At 37.0% G+C, this 26,344-nt stretch overlaps 2 protein-coding genes across 23 annotated transcripts in view; one reads left to right on the plus strand and one right to left on the minus strand.

Moving 5' to 3' along the window:
• Nucleotides 1-26,344, minus strand: part of hmbox1a (homeobox containing 1a) — a 664,927-nt gene that overhangs the window by 244,642 nt on the left and 393,941 nt on the right. The window lies entirely within an intron of this gene.
• foxn3 (forkhead box N3) overlaps nt 23,538-26,344 on the plus strand; it is a 176,752-nt gene continuing 173,945 nt past the window's right edge. For 9 of the 22 annotated variants that reach the window (XR_015512743.1, XR_015512745.1, XR_015512752.1 and 6 more), the window contains exon 1: nt 23,538-23,718. The gene's annotated coding sequence lies outside the window, so the exon portion shown is untranslated. Of the gene's footprint in view, nt 25,605-26,344 lie in introns of all 22 variants that reach the window. The other 13 variants (XR_015512760.1, XR_015512754.1, XR_015512755.1 and 10 more) reach the window with 3 other exon arrangements.

The following is a 26,344-nucleotide window of genomic DNA, read 5'->3' on the forward strand; positions in this document are numbered from 1 at the left end:
ATGTTCAATAACATTTGGCTAATGAGTGATGCGGATTTTGTCACATCGCTGCATTTTGGTTCTTTCAAACGTGGTGTGAAAAGGACCCAAAAATGCTACAATGTATCATTTGGCCCTTGGTCCAGACCAAATAAACCGGACCAGAGTTGGGAAAGCACCCTTAAAAAAGGTTCTTAAAAATTCTTTAATTTACTGTCATAAATGCTGCAGTAATCTTGTAATTTAAAACGTATTCATTTAAAAAACAAATGAGTCTTGTCATAGCATTTATAGACTGCTGCTCTCTCATGATTTGAAGTGCTTCTTTTATCCTCACTTGTAAGTCACTTTGTATAAAAGCGTCTGCTAAATGAACAAATGTACGTAAGGAAACGGCACATGCATCGTCAGTAAATTAGAAATGTACTTCTAATTAGTCTTTGAAGTTACATTAAAGATGTATGTACTGTCACTTTTTGAAGGTACTTAAGGCACCATTGTAATATACAAATTGAAAATTTTGTGTTTTCAAGTCATTGGAGGCGTTGCATGTAAACATTTCAGTCACTTCCTCTTGAACCTGATACTGTATAGACTGCACATGATGTTGAATGAAACAAATATGGCCTTCTTGCACCCTGGATTCATGTGACTTCATTCCTTGGTGGCTGTGCAGAGAGTCTCTGAACTCTAATTATATGTGCAAACAGAGCTGAAGCCTATATTACTGTATCACTGAGGGTTTGGCTCAATTAGCTTGTGTAAATATCACACTGGCAGCCACTGAAGAGCCTCTTATCACCGTATTATGTTTAAAGGTGCTGTTCTGTTTCACTGGCTTTGATTCATTATTGCACAAACATTAAATAATTATGTTTCAGCAAGCCTTTTTCTTGTTCTGCGCTAATGACGCAAAGCTCATCAATACATTTAATATCTGAATATGATGCATTAGCGTTGGTGGTTTATTGATTGCTGTATTTATTTTCTCAGCATCACAGAGAAGAGTGGCTGACACAAGGAAAAAAGGCGTGTGTGGAGATTTTTTGGTTAGCTGTCGGATACATTGTTTACATTTTAGTGGCAAACATCCATATTTGTAGAACTGTAAAAAATGGTTCACATATGATGGATGCTGACTTCTGATCAATGGATGATGATGGATAATAGAATAAAATATTGTTTGTCAAGCTTTGTTAGTTGTATTCTAGGATTTGCTTGAGGAATGTTTTGCATCAATTGCTAAAACACCATTTTTATTGTTGTATTTAATAATAAGTTAGTAATGATTGGTTTTATATCATTTTCACATTGTGAGTTTTGTAAATTTCTAACTATCATTTAGGTGTGTTTTTTCACAGACTTCAACAGTGTAAAATCTTGATGGTTCTGTGGGTCTCGTCTGTGAAATCGGATCTTTATTTTGTTTTTTATATTAGATTTAATTCAGATGATTGGCTGGCCCATTCTACAGCTTGATTTCCTTTCTCTGAAATAATTTGAGAGTTTCCTTGGCTGAGTTTAGCATCATTGTCTTGCTGAAATGTCCACCCTGGTTTCATCTTCATCATCCTGCTAATGTAGATGTTGGACTGAAGCAGGTAATATTCATTTACAATGATGAAGGGCAGAGGGTTGCTGAATACCGACTGAGAGATTTCAGCTGCTTTCTGGGCTTTCACTGCCTTTACATCTTTCTTTCTTCATTTGTTTGATACTTTTTTTCCTTTGCCATTTCATTTTATTATGCAAACCTTCACTTGTAAATTCATTAATATTGTTTTATTTGCATATATGGATTTCTTTGTTTGTTACCAACATCTGGTGAAAAATTCAAGTTAACAGCACCTTTATAAATATGTTTTCTAAAAAAAGGTGACGTGTTAAATAATTATTTTTCCCACTGGACTGTATGGACTGCAAAACACGACATCTTTCCCATTGTAGCCTGTGTGTTTTTTGCAACCGGGGACCCGTGTGACGTCATGTGTGACCTAGGTTGGTAATTGGTCTACATAGTTGTGCATTTAGAGTGACAACTGACAATAGCAAACAATTTGGAGTTTAATTGACGTCATCTTAACTTAGACAGCTTGGCTTAAACAAAGCTAAACTTGAGCTTTTTGTGATAATCTAATTAAATCTAAATCTGTCCCATGTTTACCCAGCAGTAAGGTTAAAAACAACCCATATTTGGGTAGTTTTTAACCCTGTGTTTTTTAGAGTGTTGTACAGTATTATTAGTATTCTATAGGAGAAGCATTTACAATGTGAAAAGCAATGGTCCAAGAACTGACCCCTGTGGTACTTCGTAATGAACTTTTGATCGATGTAATACTACTTTTATTTAATTTCAGCTACTAATTGTTAACGTTGATTTGTTTGTTTCCAATCAAATAATCCACATGATTTTCTCTTAGTTTTTAGCAAATTGTAAATAAAATGAATCATTATAAAGGGATACAGAGATGCTCTTATAATAAACCACACTGCATGTTAGTTATTCAACATATTGTTTGTTTGTTTTCCTCAACAGGTTGCGTATGCTAATGCCACAACAGGTCTGGGTGAATGAGACAAACAGACCAGTTGCATCTCTCATCAATTCTCTCTGCTTGTCCCCTGTGCGGTCTGTCCACTAGTTTGTGATTCATGGCACATGGTCCTACTAATGACCAACATCAGCGTTCAAGCCAAGCAGGAAGATTAACCAGATCACAACTTATTATTGACATTGATAAAATGGGGACACAGACATATACACTGACTATTTAGGAAGAGCAGACAGCCAGTCTGTTGAAAAAAGGTCATGTTTATTTATGGCACAGCATAAAGCTGCAATATCAGTCAACATGCATACATCAAATTTTTTGTGTGCTTTTTTTCTTTGCCACAGCCATATCACCTTGCAGCCCAAGATCAGTTCCTCACAGCAGGACTGAGCCTGGTCAGTACCTGGATGGAAGACCACATAAAAAAAACTAGGGAGCTGTTGGAAGTGGTGTTAGTGAGGCCATCAGGGGGCACTCAACCTGCAGTCTGTGTGAGTCCCAATGCTCCAGTATAGTGAAGGGGACACTACGATGTCAGTGAGTGCCATCTTTTGGATGAGACGTTAAATCTAGGTTTTGACTCTCTGTGGTCATTAAAAATACCACTTCTCGAAAAAAGTAGGGGTCTTACTCCAGAGTCCTGGCCAAATTCCCTCCATTATGGACTCCCAATCATCCCCATCCACTGAATTGGCTCTATCACTATAGCTGTTATGTGGTAAGCGCACTGGCACAGTTGTCCTGTGGCTGCCATCACATAATCCAAGTGGATGCTGCACACTGGTCATGGTGCCCTAATATACAGTATATAATACGGTGTTTTAGTTCTTCTTGGTCAGCTGTTCTACCATTTTTGTAGAATTCAAAATAATCAATCAAGTAATTAATTCTTACCTTTATGAACAAGTTTTTATAAAGAAGTGGTGTTAGTGAGACTAGCAGGGGGTGCTCAACCTGCAGCCTGTGTGGGTCCTAACGCCCAAGTATTTTGATGGGGACACTATACTGCTCGGTGAGCCCCGTCTTTTGGATGGGACGTTAATCTGAGGTTCTGACTCTCTGCGGTTGTTAAAAATCCCTGGATGTAATTTTTTTTTAAAACACCCAGCACCCAACACTAGGCTCTAACCAGTGACCTTCTTGCTGTGAGGCGACAGCACTAACTACTGTGCCACTGCGTCAGCAATATTTTTAGATTATATCCTAATTGAAAAGTAGTATCATAATTTTTTTGTTTTAATATATAATAATATTAATAATAATATGAAGTTTTATAGCTCTTCCCTCTCAGATTTTTAATAATTAATACGTTTGCTTTATGACTAATTTATTGAATAATATATCGGTTAATTTAGATTTTAGATTACGAATTTTGCCCAATAATTTATAATTCAGTTGTACACATAACAAAGGTTTTAACATATTTATTATTATTACTATTATTAGTTGTTGTTATTATTATTATTATTATTATTAATATTATTATTATAAATTAGTTTTTAGTCATCATCAGTTTTATTAATTATTCATACAATTTGTTGTAATTAATAATAACTAAATAATAATAATGAAAAATTATGTAATTAGCTATTATTTATATTTTACATCATTACAGTTGTCGTTGGTCTTTTATATTTGCCAACTTTGCAGAATGTGTGCATCAGCTGTTACCTTTATGAATCAAGTTTTTCAATAATGGAAAACACATTCAAGGTCTGAAACTTTTCATGCATTCAAATAAAGGAAGTAGCACAGTTAATTCATTCGAGAAGAGTGATTAATCATCTTGGCTAGTGAAAAAACCCCTACAATAAATGAGCGTGAACATTCATAGAAGGCAGACGTCGTCGCATTGATCCCACACTTTCTGACTATTGACGTCAGTTCACATTCTGTTTGAATCTGCAACGTTTCATTCAATTTGACCACCAGCGATCAAATTAGCCACTCAATATTTTAAATCTGAGGGGCAGAAAAAGCACTCATGTTCACGGATGTAATAGGCAATTACCTGGAGCTGAATTCTTACCTCAGAGGGGTCTCGGGCATGAGAAGGAAATGAACAGCACTCCCAGGTCTTCACAAACATTTTTTTTCTTTACCAATCATATATATATATATATATATATATATATATATATATATATATATATATATATATATATATATATATATATATATATATATATATATATATATATATAATTTATGTATTATGTGAGTTTTGTAATTTTCTAACTCCTTGGTTTAGCATGTACGTTCCTAGGACTGAGCCGTGTGGTACTTCATAATGTACTTTTGATTAATATGATACTTTATTTACAGCACAAATTGATAACAGTAAGATGTATGTCCAATCAAATAAGGTTTACATTTGGTTTTAATCTGCAACGTTTCATTCAATTAGTCAACCAGCGATCAAATTAAACACTTAATATTTCAAACCTGAGGAAAAAGAGGCAATTACCTGGAGCTGAACTCTTAACTCAGAGGGGTAAGAGGCCTCAAGCACTCTAAGGCCTTTACAAACTTTCTTTTTCTTTACCAATCATATAATGTTTATATCGTTTATGCATTCTGTGAGTTTTTGTGAATTTCTAACTATTGTTTCCAGTGTATCCTCTAGGTTTTTTCCAGCTGTGGTGGCAGGTATTTTACACAAATCTACCAACTACCTATGGCGCTATTTCAATGACAAATGAAGAAATGTGGTGAGCGCAGTATTACACTTCGGGATCGCATTTATGTAACATTAATACGCACATGCCAATCTCTGCTTCCGTGCCGATTTCCTCTGCTCGTGCACAAAACTTTCTTGCATGCCCTTAAACACACTGCTCAAGCGCAGATCTTCTTGTGCGCTCTCAAATAAACACTGCTGAAGTGTGATTCAGTGCGTTTATGTAGTGAGTATTTCTCCAACATTTATTAGATTTGCTAGGAATATTTATGAATGTCTCCAATAGACCTAAAGATTGGTATTAATGCGTCCTGGAGTAAAGTGAAACGGCAATAAATTCCAGCAACATAACGTTAAAGTCTTTGTATAAAGAATCACAGACCTTTATCTATAAATAAAGTATAATTATGGAAACTTTGTTCATCTTAACTGAAAGCTACGTCGTGTTTACTGGCCTCACGCATTGCGCACATGTCAGTAAGTCAGTCAGTCTGTCAGCACGTCACCTTAAACCGTGTTAAACAAATAGTGCACATCCCTACTACGGTAACAGAAAAGTTTGCGCCGTTATAACTCACCTACCCTTTAATGCGTTTTGGTGCGATTATAACCCGCTATTAAAAATAACAACAATGAATGAAGGTTTTGAACTAATAAGAAGCTGAAATGTAGTCATGTCGGGATGAACTTTGGTGTGGCGCACCGCCATGGAAGAATGAATGTAGCGGAAACCATGGTTTGAGTTTGAGATATGAAGTGGGGTATTTTAAGTGATAACTGACATTTTATAGCTAATATTGCCTTAAAGTAGCATGTACATTGTTAAAAGCAACAGCTCGAGGACTGAGCTTTGTGGTACTTTGTAATTTTCTTTTGATAAATATGATACTTCTTCATGTACAGCCGCAGATTGATAACAGTGAGATGCTTTTGTCCATTCAAATAAAACAGTTCACATTTGGTTTCAATCTGCAACACCAGTGATCAAATTAGCCACTCAATATTTCAAACCTGAGGAAAAAAGGCACTCGTGTTCTCTGATCTAAGAGGCAATTACCTGGAGCTGAATTCTTACCTCAAAGGGGTCTCGAGCATGAGAAAGAAATGAACGGCCTTTACTAACAAATCTGGAGTTCTCACTTGGCACACAGGATGACGCTAAGAAAACAAAAACGATAGAAGTGAGCAGGAGGAGGAAAAGTGGTACACAAAGTCGATCAATAAAGAGAGATCAATGCTTTTGTGAGGACTCAAGCAGACCCTTGGGAGTTTGGACTACAGAGAACATGGCGGTGTATTGTGCCTGTAATCCTCTTCCTCTCTTTTTTTTCTGTTTTCAGAACGAGCATGGGTTGGAGAGCGGCTTCACACTGGCCCCACGCTTCTGGCCCACTTTTAAAGAAACTAGTTCCTTTGCCTTTGCCTTGGGCGTGAATGAATCATATATTTGAAGGAGCCAGGGAAGGTAGAGCCTGGTTAATTCTGCGCTGACTAATACGATGTGACGAAATGCATATCTTACAATGAATCTTGACGAGAAATCCTCAGAGGGACGAAGGAAATTTATGAGTTTTCCAATATGGCGAGGTAAGCTGCAATTTATTTGTGTTGCTTGTTTATTGATCACTCTGATGAATGCCAACCGGCCGCTGCTTTATTCAGTCTGTTCATATTTATTTTTGTTCTTGTTCATTTATTTCATTAGTACTTTGCTTATATATCTATCTACTGTACATATTGGTGTAGTGTATCCTGGCATTTCGTTTGTTTGTACAATGGTCAATGACAAAGTTGGATTTTTCAAGCATCATTTACATCAAAAATATCAAATAAAAATAATATTACTAATAATAATAATAATAATCAGGGATTTACATTAACACCCGCCAACCCACCAAATGCAGGTTGATTTCTGCTGTGGTGGGTAAGACAGCCTCTCTCACTAGCCACTTTGACTGATTGAAGATCAGTTTTAAATTGTAGTTTTCTTAAAAGCAGGGTTCGAAAATAAAGACGGCCCAATATTCGAGCAAATGTCATCCTAGAATTTAGAAGCAGAATGACTGACAAAAATAACATTCGCGCAGGCAAAATAAAGCAGGTGAATACCAAATGAGAGGATAATCACTCGCACGCACCGGTAATGTGATTCGCGTTTAAAAACCATGCGTGCTCCAGTTTCCTGGCCAAAGCAACCATACTGCTGCTTTCAAGAGCTCCGGATGTGTTTAAAACATGTCTTTTCGTAAGCAGCAGCGTCGCTTTAACCATTAATTAAACAGAACACATTATGGGCCTAACATTAATCATGTGCATGTGATCATCCTTCTATAATCACATACAGTATGTTTTTATGGGTATTTTTGTTAATATGGTTTAATTATCATTTTTACAAAAGCAATACTTTAATACTAGGGTCACCAATCTTGGTCCTGAAGAGCCGGTGTCCCTGCAGGGTTTAGCTCCAACTTGCCTCAACACATCTGCCTGGACGTTTCAGGTATACCTAGTAAGACCTTGATTAGCTTGTTCAGGTGTGTTTGATTAAGGTTGGAGCTAAAATCTGCAGAACATTGGCCCTTCAGGAACAAGTTTGTGTGACCCCTGCTTTAATAGGACATGAACTCCCCATTTAGGAAGCTATACAATATGTCCAGCTTCTCATGATATACATTTTTACCATTATTTACCTAAGACACTTGTTTAAACAAAGTGTTTACATTTAAATAATTTTTATACAACAGCAAAACTTTTCATCTGACAGATTGTACCATTTTCTTTGACTTATTAATCTTATGAACCTTCAAAACTACATTTTTGCTACAGCTGAAGACAAAATTATTAGTGACATCTTCTAATCTTTCCCAAGTGCTTTTAATGAAGAACAGAGTTTTTTTTATTCCAGCACATTTTTTTAAATAACTAATTTATTAAGTGGTTACCATGACAACAGTACATATCATTTTACTAGTCGTTTTGCTATATATTAATCTTAAATGCTTAACAATTTAAATGCTTAACTATATTAATTAGGCAAATCATTGGGCAGCAGTGATCTGTAGCCAATTGAAAACAAATCTTAAAGGGGGTAATAATTTTGACCTTATCCGTAAAAAAAAAAAAAAGATAAAATTAAATGTAATAGATCACCTTAGTTTATGCAGTTTAATAAGTATACTTCAGAATAATTACATTGTTTCATTTTACATAAATGTATCTGTTACACAGAAGCTGCCTTGCCACTGCACACGACAAGCGACAGGCCGGAAGTCATTTATTCCCTGTGGAGAGTAGTTCTAAGTGCCGATCACCCCATATGCAGAAAATTCAGATCTGATTTAAGTTACGGATCTGTTAAAACATTTGAACTCCTGCACTAGATTGTATGCGACCGGCTGACCGCATGTGATATATTCCGGTGTTGTCCAAGCAGGTCAAGACGAGAAATACTAATATTTTAATAATTTTTTTTATCAGAAAAAAAGTCTATATTAAAAAAATAACAATAAATAAATAAAAAAAACGTTTCTATTCATTAATGAGTAATAAAAATTTTATTTTTTATGTTGTCTTCGCATTCTCTCCTAAATTTTTAGCAGTCTATGAGTTTCTATTCATTCATACAACCATGGTGAACGCAATTAGAATAAAAGCTCTTGCTTTACGACAAAACTGAAGATTCTGTGCGACTGCCACAAGGGGGTGCATTCCGACAATTGTGTCTAAATGTCGTGTGCAGTGGAAAAGTGGCTCAAATGACAGTAACATACTTGTATTTTAATTTATCCAAATTTACACTTTATTTAGACATCTATAATATAGTTAATTCATTCATTTTCCTTCGACTCAGTGCCTTATTTATCAGGGATGACCACTGTGAAATGAACCGCCATTTATTTTAGCTTATGTTTTACACTGCGGATGCCCTTCCAGCCGCAATACAGTACTGGGAAACCCACACACGCACTCATACAATACGGCCAATTTAGTTTGTCCAATTCACCCATAGCACATGTCTTTGGCCTGACCAGAGCCACGGCAACACAGGAAAAACATGCAAACTTCACACAGAAATGCCAACTGGCCCAGCCAGGACCCGACCAGCAATCTTACAGTGAGGCGACAGTGCTAACCACTGAGCCACCGTGCCGCATATAAAATAGTTTGTCATTTTAAATGACTGTGGATACTGAAATAGTTCCTCTGTACAACAGATGTTTTGATTTCAGCAATATGAATTTAAAACTGCTTTGATACTCGCAGTCACTCTAGTTATTGTTTGTAGTGTAAAGTCAGAATTAATTAGCGCTGCATGTGGATTACCTTCTAGCAGCACAAATTATTCCGTCATTTTTTTTATTAATTACTTTTTTTTAATGCACCACAGCACTATTTTCACTCTTCTAAGAGAAAGTTTCTAGATAAACTGTATTTTACACATTGTGCCACACGTCTCGACAGGCTTGAGCTCAAATGAGTAACTTACCAAAGCGTTCTGCTAATAATATCAAATTATGTCTCGTAATGTTATGATCACGGTGAGAGGCAAACATTATAAATGTTGTGCATTCCTCTCATTAATGTTTTATCGGGGAATAGGCAGCGAAGTGTGTCAGAGTGAATCCCGCATGGCAAACGCACTCACAGATTCAATTAGATTTTCAATTTTGTGCTGATATTTATTAAATGGCACTGATTTTTTTTTTTCAACGCATTTTACTTTCTACCTGTGGGTAATGTATAATGTATGTGCTGTCAACCTTTGATGTTTAAATTCTGCTTCTCTCACGAGTTTTAAATACATGCAAACACCTGTTAATTATTTTTCCACCAATTGCATTTAAATGACTGTAGGTTTGATTGCTGGCAGTTCAAGTCATGCAGATCTGATGAAGGAAAGCAGATGCTCTCTCTGGATGATCGATGATGGGACTTCAGTATGGTAGGTTCACTTTTTGGCACTTCATATAGGTTTTTTATTTTTATTTCTTGTGTTAAAGTTAAATAAATTTGCATTTTTAATAATTATGGATATACAGTTATATTTAGAATTATTAGCCCCCCTTTTTTTCTTTTTTAAATATTTCCAAAATGATGTTTAACAGAGCAAGAAAATTTTCACAGTATGTCTGACAATATTTTTTCTTCTGGAGAAAGTCTTATTTATTTTACTTTGACTAGAATAAAAGCAGTTAAAAATTTTGTAAACACCATTTTAAGGTCAAAATTATTAAATAACTTGCCTTGTTACGTTAACCTGCCTAGGTAATTAACCTAGTTAAGCCTTTAAATGTCATTTCTCATTTAATGTGTTAATTATAATAATATGAAAGCTATTTTATTAACTGGACACTACTATCACATCTCAGAATAGGTGACGATTCATTTAAAAATCTAAATTTTTCATTAGTTTATGACATGCACTATTGCCTCGTTTCCACTGACTGGTACAGTACGGTACGGTTCGGGTCGGTATGGGTCACCTTTATCAGGCTTGCTATTCCACCACAAAGGGTATATGTCTCGAATAAATGTCTACAGTAAAGCTGTACTGTAACGTCTATAATTATATAAAATAAATACATAATTGCAACATATATGAACACGTACAGCCCCTTACAGTCTCCTAATATATTATTAATTACAGAAAAACTACACACATCATACATTTAGTACGTATTTGAGTTCAAAAACACACGCAATATAGCCCAAGGTCAGAGCAAACCTCTCATCTTTGTCTGTAATCTTTAGCAGCACATGTAAGCTCTGTTAGAGTCATTTTGTCATTCCCAGTTCATAATAGTCCAAAAGACGAAGATAAACATGGCAGTTTATTCAAGATTCAGGTTGCTAAAACAATTTTGCTCCTGTGTTTTGAAGGCTTCTCTTTTTTTCCCCGCGTTTCACTCTCGCTTCACTCTCGCGCTTGTCCTTTTTTTCTGAATGGATCGGATGTCGGAGACACTTCAATAATCACACTCCTTTTATCATCAGCTCAAGCAGTTTGTTATATCAAATATAGAAGCGATCGCGAGCTCCCGGAAGAAAGCGAATACCGCTCGCACTTTTAGACGGGCTCGTAAAACAACTACAGGACACAGCAGATTTTTTCTTCTTGGCTTTGTGTCTGTTCACAGAGACGACAGCAAGGTTTGTTTGAGCCCGGGTCATCCATGGCTGGTTGTTATATGCATAGAGTATTTCCATGTAATGTCTCAGCTTTGTATTTAAAAAAACAAGGCGGTTCCTTTGTTTACGTTCTGTGTAGCTCCACGGGCTCGTGACGTATCTCTGTAAGCAATCAGCATTCAGCTGCACGTGTAGCTCCACCTTTTGGTAACTTTTCTCCTGTTTGGGACCCTTTCGAAAGGCTGCCGAAAAAGTGGTACGGTACGGTTTGGTTCGATACGCTTTTGACAGTGGAAACGGCCATAAAAGCGTACCAAACCGAACCGTACCACTCAGTGGAAACGGGCCATGATATATTGCTTTGGAATGCAGCAAAAGTAAACCTTTCACCAAAAAAAAGAAAAGCTTTAAAACATGTACTAAACTAAGGAAAACAATCGTTACTGCCCACTACTGTAGGCATACTTGCAATCATTTTCTTTTGTTTTAAAGGTGTGCCTTGTACATAAATGCTGATAGCCGTTCTGTCAATAAAAACAAATGAATAGTCCAGATTCCACTCGGTTGTTACCAGCTATAAAATCTCAGCTATGCTCCACAAATTTTAATGCACCACATTAATTCAAGCCCACCATGCCCTTGATCCAAACGTTTGTGGCAGACTGCTGGCGCTATAGAGCGATAGGTGAGTGTAGGTTTGTGTGTGAGGATTGAGTGGACAAAAGGCCCAATATTTCTCTGTGCAAATGACCCACTTGGGCTTTAGGCCATTAGCCGGGTGAGGATCTCAACAAATTATGCCATCTGCACTCTGTGTGTCCCCCTGCATGAGGAATGGGGAGAAACACAATGGATGGATTGCTTTGGCCCGCATGGTTGCGTCAGGATGTGCCTGGTGGTGAAAGTCCCTGGACGCTTGGAGTGCCATCATGTGTCATTTACAAAGCTTTGGACTCAGGAACTGGTTTTATGTCCTTAGAAAACAAGGTAAGAGTGACCAATTCACTCTTGACAGCCGTTAACATGACCTGTTCCGTCTTCCAGCAGTTCATTTGTCAGAGATGCACTTTCTCTTCTAAAAGAAAAGGAGACATGATTGGACGAAGAGTCCACATTCATTTCTTTAGTTTTGTTGTTGTCATATCACATTAAAGCTGTATGACTTAACCGGACAATATATAGCAATAGGAATTTATAGGAAGTAATTAAATAGGATGGATGTTTCGAGAAAGCCTAGTGAGAGCTTGATGAGCTAGCCCAGGTGTGTCTGATTGGGGTTGAAACTAAACTTTGCAGGACACCGGCCCTCCAGGACTGAGTTTGGACATGCCTGATGTATATATTTAAATATTAGGATATATTTATTTTTTTGTAATTTTATATTTTATTGGCATCCTTTCACTCAAGAAAAATCACAGTAAGAGTTGAGTATTTAATATATAATTTTAGCAGTTTACATGTGCCTGTTTTCTCAGTTTAACAATGCGTGTCAAATTTCTAAAAACAGTGGATCCTCATTTATCTCAGGAGTCACTTTCTAAAAATAACCCATGATAGCCAAAATCTGCGAAGTAGTTGTATGTATGATATCACTAGAAAACATTGTGGCCAATCAAAAGCATAATGTTTTTTAATTCAATTTAATTCATGTTTATTTATATAGTGCTCTTCACAATGTAGATAGTGTCAAAGCAGCATAATATAGTTCTAGTAAACTCTAGATTTCAGAGTTGAAGTTCAGTTTAGTTTAGTGTAGTTTAAATTTCACTGCTGAAAGTTCAAACACAGATGAGCAAATCCACTGAAGCGCAGCTCCAGAAGTCCCATTCCAAGCAAGCAAATGGCGACAGTGGCAAAAAAAACAAACTTTGATCATGTGTTTATCGTGCGAGCTGGTGTTTTGATCAGCGGGATTTACGTAAGGAAAGTGTTTGCGGCTTTACTTGTATTAAACTCTCATTATGCAGCCATTCATTCATTCATTTACCTTTGGCTTAGTCGCTTATATATCAGCGGTCATCACAGCAGAATGAACTGCCAACTATTCTGCCATTTGTTTTAAGCAGCTGATGCCCACCCAACCCTAACCCCATACTGGGAAACACCCATACACTCTCACATTTACACATACTCTACGTCAATTTAGTTAATCGAATTCACTTATAGCGCATGTCTTTGGACTGTGGGGGAAACCGGAGCACCTGGAAAAAACCCACATGAACATGGAGAGAACATACAAACTCCAGACTTAAATGTCTGCTGGCCCAGCCGGGACTCGAACCAGCAACCTTCTTGCTGTGATGCTACAGTGCTAACCAGTGAGCCGCCATGCCACTCACCTTTAATTATTCTTTTTTTTTAATCAAAACTTGGCAGTGCAGATATCAAAGCCCCATAAGTGCAATTTGAATCTGTAAAACTGAACAAAAAATCAACCACAAATTACAAGCAGAATTGCAATTGTTTTCAGAGCATGAAAAGGTCAAATTTCACCCAAAAGTCCTTGGACACTCCGATCCCTGGAGCCATTATTTGTCATTTACATGGAACTGGCTTTATGCCCTTAGCATAGCAAACCAGGTAAGAGAAACAATTGACTCCTGACAGCAGTTAACATGACCGGTTCTGTCTTCCAGCAGTTCATTCGTCAGAGACGGTTCCTTTGGAAGAGAAAGTGCGAGACAGACGGATGGATGTAAGGATGGTGACATTAGTTTCCTGTTCATGCTGCGTTTGTTGTGTGAAAAGTGCTTTCTTTTATTGAAAAGGAATTGCACTCCGTTTTTATTGTTTGCATATCACATTAAAGCTGCGTTTCATTCTGCGGGAGAACGGTTGCGGAAGCGCCAGCCATTACTGTGATTGATTTTTCGGTCGGCAGGCGCGTGGCTGTGTTAGATCCATCACTCCTTCTCCCTGCTCTTTGCTCACACTCTGGCGGAGAGTGAAAAACAATCACCCTCGTTTCTCCCCAGCAGCGAGGCAGCGCCGCCTCGTTCTGTTTTGGGTGTCTATTAGCTTCCCAGACTTCAATAGATTATAATAATGGTTATTGTCCCTTGTGTCACATTATAGATATGAGTTGATGCTGCATCCCTGCGAAAGAACATTCCAGCTCATAGTGTGAGACTAGTTACCCGTCCCTGAATCGCACTGGGAGGATTCTAAGCTAACGGATTTCACCACTTATTTCAATTATAGGGGGCCCAACTCTTGAGTTATTTTCTGACTCTGAGCTAAGAGAAAACAGCGCATGGTTAAAGATGCGCGCAGATCCACCTCTTCTGTGTAAACACTGTTTATTGAGTATTGTCGGCGGGAATCGGTTGAGTGGTTTAAGTAATATGGTTCGCGTTATATCCTATTATGCCCCTGGATCATATTCATATTTATATGAGAGCACTGTTCCATTTCTTGCATCCCTTGTGTGCAGGTCATTTGCGCTCAGGTAGGTTTGACTCAGATAATGCAGCATAAATAATGCAGGATAAATGCTGCAGTTAGCAAGGATTTTTTTTCCCTTCTCGCAGGAACAGTGGAGTTTGGGTTATTTTGGAATGGCAGAGCATTTGAAACACACTCGGTTTTTTGATAAAGGGCATGATTATAATATTGATTAGCTGATTAAAGTGTAGTTTTACAGACAAATTACTAGAAGCTCATTAAACAAAAGGTATTAGAATCTCATTAAAAAAGTAAATGGCATTTTGTTAAATGGCAGAGTAACAGATCAACACAAAGGGCTCTATTTTAACGATCTAGGCGCAAAGTCTCAAGCGTATGGTGCAAAAGCATTTAGGCTGGTAAAGACTGGTTGCTATTTTAAGGATGAAAAAATACGCTTTGTGCCCTGGCACATGGTCTAACAGGGTTGTGCTTATTCCCCTAATGAGTTATAGGTGTGTTTTAAGCATAACGTGCATTAAACCAATCAGAGTCCCATTTTCTTTAAGAGTCAGTTGAGTCATGCCGTGGTGCATTTGTTATATGTATGGCGGGCTTTAAGTGGAAAAACTGAACTCTTCACTAGCGAGAAAACAGTTAAACAGACCATCTACAGCGTGAGGATAAAGAACTCGACTTCTCCATTTTGCCTCTTTACTTTCTCTATATTTTTACTCTTTACTTTGCTCCTTCACTTTCGTAGATAAGGAAATGGTGTTGTACAAACTTTAATTTCGTTTGCTAAGTGCAAAGATTTGTTTCAAAACTTTCTAAATTCAGTTCTAATTTCCAGCAAATGAATAAATGAACAATAATAATGAAGAGTGGTCAAAAAAGTTATATACAAACACATGGTCCTTTGCCCCATGTGGTCCAAAACCAAACAGATGGATCAAATCTAACCTTGTTTTTTTATTAAAACAAATATAAATATGCATATAATAAATGATAATACTAATAATAACATTATACAAAGCAAATTGTCATGAATGAACTAAAAAAGCACCCTGAGGCGAAGAAGACATGGAGGCAGTGGTTTTCATATTAATGTAGAAAATAATAATTTTCGTAATATTTTAATCCTTAAATTCTTTTTCCTTTGTGAAGTATTTGTTTATTGCTGTACATTCTGTGTGTATTAAGCAATGTGTAAGCGTTTAAGGTGCACAACTAATATTGTGCTCTACGCTGGACTTTAGACCTGCTTTCAGATGGTCAATGGCGCAGTCTGTTGTAGTTCCCCAAAAAAGCAACAATGCGCCAACAAGGCAACAACTGTATTTTACACCAATCTTTTTTTTTTTTTTTTTTTAATTTTTTTACTTTTTTTTAAATTGACATTATTCTCATTGGTTTCTCATTATTGCAATTCATTTTTCAATAACTATTAGCAAAGTATGGTAAAACACTGTGTTGAGGTAGTACAGTACAAAAAAAAAACATTTTTTTTTATTCAATTTAACATTTTTGCCTTATAAAGAGAATGAGATTATTTAATATTGTTTGAGTAATTACACTTTACTTTATTACTCTTTGTTGTTTATGTTTAAAAATAAGAATTGTAGGAAATATGCATTACAATAATGTCACAATGTACAATGATTACAATTTAGACTTCTTATGAAAGAAATATAAATATCTGCCTTTCTTATGGCCAGGTTTTGTAGAAGTAAGCTTACAGTATATGCACCACAGAGCGCATTACAAATTTTATTCCCGAACAAATAAAGTTCAGTTTTTTGCATGATTTTTTTCAACTTGATTCATTGGACAGGTTTAGCAGTAGAATATAAAAATACCCCAGAAATCACTTTATGGCTGTAGGCAACAACACGACTGTTTACCAGGGTTCTGCTTAGTGCAGAAACATATTCATATTTCATTCTCAGTAAGTGTTGCCTGAAATATCATTTGAAAAATGCATATTTCTAATCCTTTGATTGCACTAAGCAAGCACTTCACTCAGGAATTATGCTACATTAATTCACTTAAGTGCCTCGGGCAAAATATTATATGATGAAGACATTCATCTGGGTTTTGTATTTTTTTTTTCTTCACCAAATTCTTTCGGAGATGTTACAGGGGAAGGTGGAGTAATTAACTGAGAAGAACTTTAATTGTGTTATTTTTATGACTGCTGTATGAAACTCATAAAAAAGCCTGTGATATGGTGGACACATTCATCAACAATTTCTCTCTCATTATAATTTTTTTTATAATTATTTTTTCTTTGATTTAGGTAGTATAAATAAAGTGCCTTCTGATTTGTTTTCTAAAATGAGCATTTTTCTCAGCCTTCTTTGTTTGTTCATTTATTTCACTTTAAAGATCCCATGAAGTATTTTGAAGTATGCATTTTTTTGTTTGATGTAATCTAAACTGAAACATAAAGAGAGGGTGGGACATAGTGTAGCCCCTCCCTGAAAAAACTGCTAATAACATTTTGCTTTATCACCGCTTTGCCAGTGTGAGTGGCTGAGCTCAAGCACATCAAATGTGTATCGTCTTGAAGGGGTGGGGTATGTCAGATAATAGAAAGCATTTGATTGGTCACAATTTGATGAGAAAGTGATGTATGAGGTAATGTGAAAAAAAACTACTTGTTTTTATCAGTTTTTTGGAGCTTAAAGATATCCTAAAAACTAACAATACTTCTACTAACATCTAAAAATCTTTATTTTTATTTCATGGGACCCTTAAAGACAATTAAAATAACCTATTCTTTGCATAAAAGTGAAATTATACACAGAGGAGCCTTAGACAAATGCTGATTTTAGAAGAAAGCATCAAAGGGCACTTAGAGGTTTTTGCAACTCTTCAAATGGAAATTAGCAAACCACAACCAAAAAGTCTAGACATTTTAAAAATTTTCGTGATCTTTTTTTTTTTTTTTAACCATGATTAAGGAAAATTATGGAAAAGTCTTTGGAACATTCTCAGGTGGTTTATTGCTTCCCTAAATCTATACAATCTAAAATCAATCTATAAATCTAAACATCAATATGATCTCAGACACTTATGTTCAATAAATAGTTGCATTTGTTAATGATTATAAACGGTTCTCCTGCTAAGTAATATAGTTCATTAGCTCAACTGCTGGCTTTTGATAGTTGCCAAGCAACGTAATGATCAGCCATGAGTGTCAGTGCCCATTAATATAGAATTGAGTTGACATCTAATCACAGGTGTTACATCGTTGCTTATTCAATCCTGTACTACCAGTCTGTGTAAAGGAAACCTATTATGCAAATATCACTTTTATAAGCTTCTAATGGTAAAAATATTTCATTTTTTTTTATTATCACACTTTATAAAAACTGTCTGCAGAAACACTTTGATTGACATTCTTCCTTTGTACATGTCATTAGATGGTTATGGTTAGATGGTCATTAGAAAGTACCGCCCATTAGTGATAGCATAAACAGCCCTGAGTGAGAAGCAGGTAAAATCTAGATACTACAGCTGTGAATAAGCATGTCAATATAACATCATTTGTGTGACACTGTATAACAATTAATATTATTTCTACAGTACTCTGATGGTTGGGTTTAGGGTTAGGGTAGGGGTAAAAATAAAATAAAAAATTGGGGGTAATTTATTTAATAACAAATAATACTTGGCACAACTATTGTTTTTACATAATTGTGACGATTGGGTTTATAGATAAGGTTGTGGTAGACGTTAATAAAATATAATTAATCGGAAATTTAAAAAAATGATATAAATCTTAATTTCTTGTTGAATTTGTTAAAGTTACATAATTTTTCTGGGTCAAAAGTATCGGTTTAGGCACCGTCTTGGCACCGATATTAAAAGTATCGATTTAGCACCGGTATCGAAATAACCACAAACAATACCCAACCCTACGTTTATACTGTACCTCTGCCCTTTTTGAAAAGAGGGCTGGGAGCACAATCTTATTTGAATTTTAAAGCGACAGTCATCAAACATGATAACTTTTAAATCAAAGCCTAAAAGGGGAAGTTTAAAGTGTTTTAAAATATTATTTGTGCATTTTGAGCTGAAACTTCACATAAACACTCTTGTAGCATCAGAGACTTATTTGACATCTTGTTAAAAGGGGCATAATACACCCTCTTTAGTCACTATTGTGAAATTATGAGAGTTCTACAAACATTTTGTACACTTTTTTTTTTTACAAACATAATTATCCTTTCACTTTTACTTTTTTTATGTTTCGTTTTTGCAGCCTACACAGACGTATGCTGCTATTTTTGTGTGTGTAGTGGCTCTTAAACATTAGCACTGGGGAACACAAACAGAATTCCGTCCTACAGCTGCTGCAAATGCTGGATCTTTCTGCCAGACGTTCAGAGGCCAGAGCATTTGGCAGCTCTGTTGGTTTCTGTTACTGAGACGTTATTGAACATGATTAACTGCTTGATCTGAAAATGTACAGTTTAGGAAAGCTCTCGTGCACACAAGTCTGGCTTCATTCACATAATATAAAAGCCAATATGTTTAACACATCAGTCAAGTCCTAGTTTTTGATGTAGAATAAATGTGCTATATATATATACATACATACACACACACACACACGCACACACACACACACACACACACAGACACACACACACTTCTAAACATAATAGTTTTAATAACTCATTTCTAATAACTGATTTATTTGATCTTTTCCATGATGACAGTAAATAATATCTTATAAATAATATCTTATTCAAGACACTTCTATACAGCTGAAAGTGACTTTTAAAGGCTTAACTAGGTTAATTGGGTTGACTAGGCAGGTTAGGGTAATTAGGCAAGTTATTGCATAAAGAAAGAAAAAATATAGCTTAAAGGGGCTAATAATTTTGTCCCTAAAATGGTTTTTAAAAAATTAAAAACTTCTTTTATTGTAGCCAAAATAAAACAAATAATACTTTATCCAGAAGAAAAAATATTATCAGACACACTGTGAAAATTTCCTTGCTCTGTTAAACATCATTTAGAAAATATAAAAAAAGAGAAAAACATTCAAAGGGGCTAATAATTCTGACTTCAATATGAATAAGTAATCATGCTACATTTTTTGTTATATTTTAAGATGCTAAAAATATAAAGTATAAATGATTTAAATTACAATTATTTGCATGTATGTTTATATATATATATATATATATATATAGCATACATAACTATATACTGTAACATATTTCTAAAGGTGCAGATGTTGCTAACAACCAAAAATCTAATTAGTTTACAAACGAAGTTATGTGTTACAACATTGAAGTCTGTAAAATACTCACACCTGAGCAATTCATGACTTCATTATCTATATGAGAGGCGTGTTTAAGCTGTTAACTCTAAGTGGCTAAAAAAACCCTCCTAATTAAAATGAGTTCAACTTTGTGGTTTAAAAAAGGGTGATAAAAGTTATAAATAGTTAAAATGACAAAAAAAATTCCTTTCGGGGCACAACTGTTACTTTTTAAGTCAAGATATTTAATCCCTCTTTTTTTAAATTTGCCTGATTTTTGGTAAAAAATAAATAAATAAATAAATATTTTAAGTGACTAAAAAAAATCCTAATTAAAATGAGCATAAATAAATGGGTATGAATAGTTAAAATTGCAATTATCTCAGGGCTTAACTGTTACTTTTAATGTAATATCATTTAATTATTCTTGTAAATTTGGCTGATTTTTGGTAGATAATGTATTGTTATGCTTCATATATAATCTTTGACCAATTTACAAAAAATCATAATCATAAAAAACAATTACATATGTTAATTATTAATTTGAAAATAGTGGACCAAATGGGTGCAGTGCGCTGGGTTGTAACATCACTCCTGACAGCCAAATGTTAACTAAAATATTCAAACTTGTATACTTGCTATTGTAACAACAAAGTGTTTGAGAGAAGAATAAATTGTCCAAGAACAACATTACTTTCTTTCTCCATCAGATGCAGTTTCGCCCTCAAGAAAAAGCACTGGTGCATGACGTCTCCATTTGTGTCCCGGGCCCCATCTCATGGTTCAAGGCAGTTCCCCAAGGTTTATGGTAATCCACTGGGTTTACATTAGGAGCACATTAGTCAACTTTTATTTAGATAAGAGCCAAAATTTCAGTTCAGACCCTTTAAGGTCCTCACGAGGCATTTTCACAAACGAATTCAGGGTATTTTGCAAAGATTCCCCCCTTTCTTTCAATCTGTTTTTCGCAAAGAAATGAGAAGCACAGTTACAAAGCCCCCTGCTGAGGAGGTGGACTGAGCCTCCAGGCTGATCATATGGCCGGCGGCCTGATTCGTGCAGCTCTTGACAGATATAAGCAGCCCAAATTTCCCCCTGTTTTGCAGTCTGCTGCTCCATGTGTTGCTTATATTTATAGCCTTGGCTGTAGTGTCCGTGCACATAATAGTTTTAGCATCGCTGCCACATTTCCAATAGCAAACACTGCAGAGTGCTAGCATAGGATTGAAGGGTTTAAATATTTAAGTGTTTTTAAAGGACAGAGCTTAAACGAGGCTTTTAGTGGCTGTTGTGATTCTGTTTTGTAAAGATAAAGACAAATCAAAAGTAGAGGTTTTAAAGCTGGGAAATCAAACGAGAAAGACTTTTGTTTTATGATTTGTGTGCTTTGATGCTGCTGACATAATGGAGGGATTTAGTTATGACACACTTTAGTCCTACTTGAGTCATTTATCTGGATTTGAGTTAAAACAAAAGAGCAAAATAGATACCCCTTGTAGAAACCTTGTTTTAAAGTAGTGATTCAAATCAGTCTTTGCATTTTTTTTTAAAATCATATTGAGACGTTTGATAGAATATCCAAGCTGCTCTTTTGCATAATAAAAAACTGTACTGTCTGTCTCTGAAAAAGAAACAATGCAAATAGCTTAAATGACTTGTGGACTTTATTATATATTTGCTGTTGGTCACAATACATGTCAGACGCCATCAGATTTGGCCTCGATGTCCAATCTTCTAATTAACATTGAACAGAAATGTGATCATAAATCAATGAATTGGCTAGGATCAACCGAGGCTCATTCTGTACATTCATGTACACAGTACCCCATGTACATTTCTTGAGAGTGAGCAAATTACATCCCAGGAAATCCAATAGAGGCCACTGTCGACTGACTAACTAACTGACTGACCAACCGACAGACCACCCCCACCCTCCCTCTTCCCTAAACCCAACCAATAGTGTTTTCAAAAGCATTGATTGACCCACCCACCTCATTCCCTAAACCAAACCAGTGCTTTCAAAATCATCGAATGACCCGTACACCCCTTTCCTAAACCCAACCAGTGTTTTCAAAATTATCAATTGACCCGCCCACCCCCTTCCCTAATCCCAACCATTATTTTCACACTCATTGATTGACCCGCCCATCCCCTTCCCTAAACCCAACCATTGTTTTCACAAGCATCGATTGACCCGCCCACCCCCTTCCCTAAACCCAACCATTGTTTTCACAAGCATCGATTGACCCGCCCACCCCCTTCCCTAAACCCAACCATTGTTTTCACAAGCATCGATTGACCCGCCCACCCCCTTCCCTAAACCCAACCATTGTTTTCACAAGCATCGATTGACCCGCCCACCTCTTTCCCTAAACCAAACCAGGGTTTTCAAAAACATTAATTGACCCACCCACCCCCTTCCCTAAACCCAACTGACAGTTTTCAAAAGCAATCCAGAAAAAGAAAAGTCCCCTGATTTTTACCACATTTTCAGATTTTACCACTTTCTCACCCTGTTATTTACTTGTTCATTTTATTTTTTGGCTTCTGTTTTTGTCTTCACCAGACTTGAACCTCGTCGTTGTCAACTCCACTTTGCATCTCAAGTTTGCCAAGGTACGTGTCGAGCTACCGGACAAACTAGTAACAGCGTGAAAGCCGTGGTCAAAGTGGTCAGCTGGTAAGTGAGAAAAGGAAAGCCATCATACCACCCTGTAGCGTTCATTTTAAAGACGAAATGCATCCATACACAGATCTGGCTACATAATTCACGATCTACAGAAACGTATATAGGGCTACAATTTCAGAATGAGCCTATGTTGGCTAGGACAGTAGAAAATATTAAGGAAAACTTTATATCAAATGTATAAATGTATAACATCAGTATTTAAATATGCAAAGAGCTATGAAGTTCAGTTTGTTAGACTAAGCCAAGACTCAAACAATATGTATGACTTAATTAATTAATTAATTAATTAAATAAATTATTGAATTATTAATTATTTTTTTTATTTGTTTATTTATGTCAGGTCAACATCTTTTAAACAAGATTTATTCAATTGAAAAATAATGACAAACTGTCTTTTTTGTTACAGAAATCGAATTTCTGTTTGATTAAGAAATATTTATTACCACATATGACATTTTTTTATATATTTCTAAAAAGCACGACACAGATTTCACAATAAATAAAAATATGAAAAAATACTAAAAATAAAGAAAAATGTTTGGATTTCTTATCATTAATATTTTTATTTACCATATAAAATGTTTCAAATTTACCAATAATATAAAAATTTTTCCTCCAGGTAATGCATGTTAATCATCTTTCCATCACTGTCCAACAACACACACTCCAACAGTGGATGTAGCACAGCGCAGGACTCCGCAGCCGTCTGTAGAGTGTAGCCCTGGGTTACACACCGAACAATGGCATTCTTTCAGTCAACACTGGAGACACTAGGACCCAGCGAGGCTCTTCCTTCCTCATCAGGCTCCCTTAGTTCCAGAGCACAGCAAGTGGTCTCAGAACAGAGTGCAAAGAGAGAGAGAGAAAGAGGGAGGGAGAGAAAAAAGCTCAGTGAATGTTAGAGCCAACTGTGGTCACTGCTGAAACACTGAATCTGAGAGAAATGGAGGGATTAACCAGTCGGATTTAAAAATCTGGAGCTCATGCAGAGGCAGCCAATCAGGGGACGATCTGGATTAAAAAGGTTTGTGTGTGTGATTGATCATTCTTGCTGTAATGTATCAGGGCTTTCGCTTTTTTGTCAGGAGTCAGCAGCCGGTGTGCGAGAGCATTCGTGGGCATATATAGACGCCGCTGGGAGCTCCGGGCTGGTGAGTCTAGTTACGCGTGGGACATGTGCTACTTACGCCAAGGATGAAATATTGTGACAGCAGACTCTGAAGGAGGGCACGCTCCTGTCACAGAGGAATGGAAGTCACTGCAGCTGTAAAGTGTGTTTTTGGAAGAGGTCTAGACCGGGAGCTTGTCTTCTCGCTCCTCTAGTAGACCGCTTGATGTTTTTCTTAGTGCCGATAATGTAACATCTGTCCCTCAGGGGGTAGGGCACTCTCTCCTGGCTGTTATTGTTTGTATTTGCTGTTCTCAAGTTCAGCACCCAGGGTTCTGCACAGGGAACTTTGCTCCGAGACTTGTCAACAAATACAGCAGAGTGAAGTTTGAATCGACGCTCGCTGGGTGGAAAACAAGTCAGAGCAGGGGAGAAGAAGTGAGCCACATCGCTTCAAGACGTTTCACCCGCTTAAACCAAGGAGACTGCTGGGAAACTATGCAGTGAGCTATTGCTTGTGTGTGTGCACTGGTTTTAGTGGTTTACAAGTACATAAATTTGTTTGACCTAGGTATTACAACGTTGAGATGGTTTATGAGGACATGACATGTGTCCTCATAATTCAAAATGCTTCAATTTCATATTTATATGCCACAGGTTTCCTTTAAGGGTGGGGTTTAGGGGTAGGATAGGCCACATAATAAACACTTTTTACAGTATAAAATGTATTATGACTATGGAGAGTCCTCATAAACCACCAAAACCAATGTTTGTGTTTGTGTGTACTTCCTAAAATGCTTAATTGTGTTCTTATTCTTTAGGATAAGCAGACTTAATCTTACCTCTGTGCTGCTCATTCCAGATTTTTAAAGCTGAGCTTGGAAATCAAATCTTTTTTTGTTGTAATCTGAGAGTTTTAAGTTGCAAGGCTTCGGTTCAGCTGTCTTTTCTGTGCACGCTTGCTTGGATACAACAGCTGAAAGTCCTGTGTTGGATGCATGCTCTGTGTTCTCTCAGTTCATTTGCATTCATGAGCATTAAGTTGTGCTCATCCACAGTCTGCTGTGGATTTATTGTCATTAGAGCTGGACTCTGGTAACTCTGGCCATTCTGCTGAGCTCTGAGCTTTTTGTGGTTGTCTGTCTGCAAGTCTCTTTGCCACAGTGCTATAGCAAGTTCTTTCTGGGAATCCGAGATGCTGAGTTTGTGTTTTCCACAAGAGTTTCCATTTTTGTCTGAAAAAAAAAAAAGTTCTGAAAATACCTTGATAGCAGTGTCCCTTTTGGAAGAAAAAAAAGCTTGTGGCATTGAAGCTGTTTTGCTGGAAAAAAATGTTGGATTTACAACCTAGCGTCTAAATGTTTCTATAAATATAACCCCTGCACAATCAAGGACAGATTTATTTTGTTTTAAGCAAACTGGCATGTCGTGCTGCGCTGTAAGTTTTCCCTGACCCTCTGTTTCCATGGCCCCCTCATGTGGCCGCTCTTCACTGCCTATAGCACGAGCTATCTCCGCCTATGAAAACACGGCACACGATTGGCTGATCCTGCAGATGCACAGGAAGTTCAGGGTTTCTAATAACCACCCAGAGACACAGTTACCATAGAGACAAAGATAAGCCCCCTTACTGAAAAAAAAGCCTGCATGTCATCACTGCAGCCTGCAGAAAGCGTCTGCTCTCTCTCTCTCTTCTGCCAGTTCTCCTATTAGCAGCTGCTCAAACAGTACAGCCCCTGCCTTATGAAGGTTGCCTCAGGTTTTCTTCTTTCACCGCTCTTCAAATGCACTCTGCACTTAACGTGAGTTCTGCTTTGCTTTTTTTTGACAAACTTTCCGCAAATCTGCCGCTCGTGCACTCACTTGTGTAAACTTCTGGTGAGCGCGGCGCAGAAAGAACCGGAGGCTTTTAACAAATCTAAAGCGCTGACCCGTGCCCAGAGGGCATGTTGGTGCTTTTGTGTGCACCCTTTCCTGTGGTCTGCGCAGGCAGCAACGCTGTCTGTCTGTATGTCTGGCCAGAGCTATTTGTGGGATCTGATGTAATGGCAGGCTCTGTGTAATGTTGATACCACCGGCTGCATGTTAATTGATTTCAGGAGTATTGTCGAGGCTGTTAAAAATGCTGCCTCTCAGACCAAGAGCATTTGAAGGACTCAAGGCTGCAGCTTCTGGTTGCTTTGGAACAGTTGTCGGATTTCTTCCAGCAAGTTTTCCTCAACAGTTTGAGAGGAGGCTGTGGGGGCTGGGGTTGCATCGAGTGACGTGCCGAAGGGAGGCAGAGCCGCCGGTGAAAGGGCTTCCTGTTGACGGGAGTCTTGCGTTATCTGAGGAAAGGGCCTGTTGGCAGGAAATGTGTCAGCCGCTTGTTTTCTTTAAAGTAAGAGGATGTGTCGCGGATCGCTTGTTTCGTCTTCGGCGGGAGGTTCGGAGAGGGGAGGGAAATTGCTTTGCTCTGAACTTTTGTGAAATTCGATACATGTCGCCTTGACAATTTCTCCTCAGTTGGTGTGCGCCGCCGTTGTCATCACGGCATGCGAAC

This window comes from Danio rerio, chromosome 17, assembly GCF_052040795.2.
Source record: "Danio rerio strain M-AB ecotype USA chromosome 17, GRCz13ab, whole genome shotgun sequence".
Classification (NCBI taxonomy): domain Eukaryota; kingdom Metazoa; phylum Chordata; class Actinopteri; order Cypriniformes; family Danionidae; genus Danio; species Danio rerio.